This window comes from Seriola aureovittata, chromosome 14 (genome assembly GCF_021018895.1).
Source record: "Seriola aureovittata isolate HTS-2021-v1 ecotype China chromosome 14, ASM2101889v1, whole genome shotgun sequence".
NCBI classification, from domain to species: domain Eukaryota; kingdom Metazoa; phylum Chordata; class Actinopteri; order Carangiformes; family Carangidae; genus Seriola; species Seriola aureovittata.
Genome location: NC_079377.1, coordinates 10,047,330 through 10,051,145, shown reverse-complemented (window position 1 = coordinate 10,051,145; position 3,816 = coordinate 10,047,330).

Here is a 3,816-nt window from a genome sequence, read left to right as displayed (position 1 = left end):
AAAAACATACTCTCATTTCCGTTTCTCTCCACCTGCGCATCCATGTGATCCACCTGCTTCGACCAATGAATGACGAGTAAAGCTCTGCTTCTCCAGTACCTCTTTCCTTTACAACAGTGAACTCTTCACAATGAAAAAGTTTATTTATAAACATGCAGCTGAATCCCCTCTTTTTTTCTCTTTCATAAATTAATATTTTATGAGATATCTTTGACTTTACTTATAACATTACCCTTGTCTTAACATTATTTCTTTAGCAATATGTGTTTTGTTTTTTTTAACCCAGCTTCATAAACCAAATGATTAATTGATAAATGAAGAAAACAATCAGCCAATTGATTGATAATGACAATAACTGTTAGGTGCTAGGTTTTCCCACTTCATCCTCAGCTTAGTTGTGTGGGGAGGCGGTTAACCTTTTCCAAAAGAGAGCAGGGGGTGTTGACCTCCATGGGTGGAAACAGGACTTGGGACTTAGTTCCATTCTGAGTCACAGTGACTAACGTGAAGCAAGATGTTAGTGGTGAAAAAAAGACTCCAAACCGTCGGCTGCTGCTTCTTAAACCACAATGTCTCATTTCCTCTTTCCACACAGGTTGAATAAAGAATATGGGACCAGAGGGAGCGGAGACTTTGGAGCTGCTAAGGCAACGTTGACAGAGTTGGGATGAGTAATAAAAGTAAAAAAAAACAACATGTAACTAATTACTAATGTAACATGTAACTAATTACTTTTGTTGTTGAGTAATTGTTGCAGTTTTTCAACTCGGTTGCCAAACACTGACTATTGAGGTTGAGACTGTATTTGTGACAGTAATCTTTTAATGACTATAATGTGAATTTGTCGCTATCATTTTTTCCAAAGATGCATTTCAGAGTATATCATTTCTAGATAACTGCCACCAGTGTAAGAGGGCAGGGGGGACCAGCCAAACCGCCTGCCAAAACAGACCATTAGCAACTCATATACTGATCAAACCCACATCCTCATTATTTCAACCAGCCTCTCCATTACTCATGCAGAGCTATGTGAATTGTCACTCATATCTGCCATCTTTAAGCCACTCATCTTTATTCAGCTGATCTGATTACAGTTTGCATTTTCAATTAATGCTACAATCCAGAGAGAGAGCGAGAGAGAGAGAGAGTGAGAGGGGGAACGGAGGAGAAGCTGATTTTCAGATTGAGTTTGAAATGTGGATTGATTGTAAATGAAGTGAACAAGAGCTGGATGGATGGAAAGATGCCAGAGATGCAGCGGTCCACAGCTCTGGAGGAGCACATCTGGAGCCCCTCCAAGTGCCCTGGGGGGGGGGGGGGGGGGGGGGGGGGGGTCGTCATCACTAAGAGGAGCTCAACTCGTCGGCTCCGTCAGAAGCAGCAAGGGGAGAGGGAGCATTTAAGAGAATGAGAAGAAGAGAGAGCGAGAGTTGGCTGGCAGGGTCTGATTTGTACTGCTGAGCAGCTGTTCCTTGCAGAGCTTCCTGTTTTATCAGCCCTCAAAGAGATACTCTGTCATATATCCGCAACAGCTCACAGACCGTCTGTATCTTTATTAAGTGTTTATCGGTAACTATTCCAAAATATTCTGAAATAACAAAAGAGTGAAGTGAAACTCATTATGCTTGAATATACCTAAGGATGCAGAAATCCCCAAAAATCTGCAAATTTCCAATTAAGATAAGACGCTAGGTCAAATTTGTTGTTTGGATCTCTTTGAAAAATGTTCCCTGAGCTCCTAGAGAGGATGTGAGTGTGAGGTTAGAGGCAAGGTGCAGGCAGAAATAGCAAGCAGCTCAGGGCACGCAGAACATCTTGTGTGCACAAGAGGTGATGTGGAAAAGGAGTCTTTTTAGAGGCACAGAAGACGATGCCTCATTTGGATGCAGTTAATTAGAAAGGTTGATTGATTTGATGGCACTAGCGGGGCGGGACAGTCAAGTGCACTGGTCTGTGAAGGAGTCCACGCTCAGGTCGATATTTCTGCCTTCCAGGGAAGCTTTAATAACAACATTAAAGGCTCCATGAAGAAGCCCCCATCTCCTCTTTTCGTGTGTGTGTGTGTTTGTCTTCCTGGACGCAGTCTGCACATGATCATAGAATCCTTTTTCAAATAAATCTCTGTTTGCTCTCGTTCGTGACTCTGCTCCGAATAGCTGGTGAAAACACGCCGGTGACTTTAGTTTACAGTACACACTTGTATCAAAGAGCATTGATTTTTCGTTGAGAGACAGAAATGAGCCTTTTTAATGAAATGCTGTTTATGGCACATGGTTGTTCAAGAGGAGGGGAAGCTCTTCTGATGATGATACACTTTATGCTACATCTATTTATCACTGTGGGACTGGCTTGTGTACTAAAGCTGGACTCCTGTGGAGCTGCTCTGCTCTGAGTCTATACATTATTTTATTTACTCTGTATCAGTTTAACTGCATTAACCCATTTTGGATTTACATGCTAGATCTACAGCCACCAGTGAATATGACTTTTTCTAATCTTAACCCTTTTTCTAGTATGTGGTTGTCACATGACCTGACAAAGAAATACACCAAAATATTCTCCTTAGACTGCATCATTGCTGTTGAGTTAAAAAAAAACTCTCATTGTAAATTTGTTTATTCCTAAAAGTTGAGTGAAAGTTCATTTTCTTTTCTTATGAACCAGGCTACTTAAGAGAATTCTGCAGCCGTTGGGGGTTATCCCAACCACAGCTGCAAGCAACAACACAACACTTTATGCATGTATTTTATTTTAAGGACGTAAGTTAAATAATTGTACACAAACATACTATGTCTGAGGAATATACAGTAACTCCATGCACCAGCTGTGTGTTTTTTGCTCAGAAGGAAGGAACTAGTTAAACTGAGTTCTTTCACTGTATTTCTGTGTTTTTACCTAGCAATTTTGACAATAATTACATTGAAACCTGTGTGTGAAAGAGGCAAAAAATTATTAGAATTAAGCCTAATGTTGAAAAAACATACAAACATCATTGGTTTAATAGCTTAATATTTCATGTCTTTTCCTAAAAGCCCATTACAGAAAACAAAGTTACCTCTGTAAAAATTCCTAGATGTTTTTGGCAAAGAATTTTCAAAAACAAACAAAGAAAAAGGTTAATTTTGCAATTATTATAATTATCAGTATTTTCACATACAGCAGTTGGGTTGGTTGGAAGTTAAACCAATCTGACCAAAACACAACTTAATGGTGCACTCTCATTGCCTTTTATAAAACAGGAAGTCGAAGAAGAGGAAGAAAATGGAGGAAGTCAGCTGTGTACATTATGTGCTTGGGTCTGTAATGAACATAAAAGGGATTGTGGTCAATCGAATAGCACGACGGCTTCTTAATTCTCTACCGGATGACATTTTGGAATCTGAATGTTTTCACATGAGCGAATGAAATATTCACGTGCACCTGAAAATATGGACAGATAGACAGACCGAGACGAGTATTGATATGCACCAGCTCACACTCACACACACACACACACAAACACACACACACACACACACACACACACACACACACACACACACACACACACACACACACACACACACTACACACACACACACACACACACACACACACACACACAACACACACACATAAACAGTGAAAGTCAATCATTTTCTTCTGACATCCAAATTAAAACTAAGCGTCCCCCGGAGGATTGTATTACCAGAGTGGTGCGTGCTTGTGACAGCTTCATCACAGTAGTATGAAATGCAGACGAGGCCAGAGGGACACTATTGTTTACCCCCAAACCATTACCAACTATTCTCTCTTATAAATCATTCCTTGCATTCC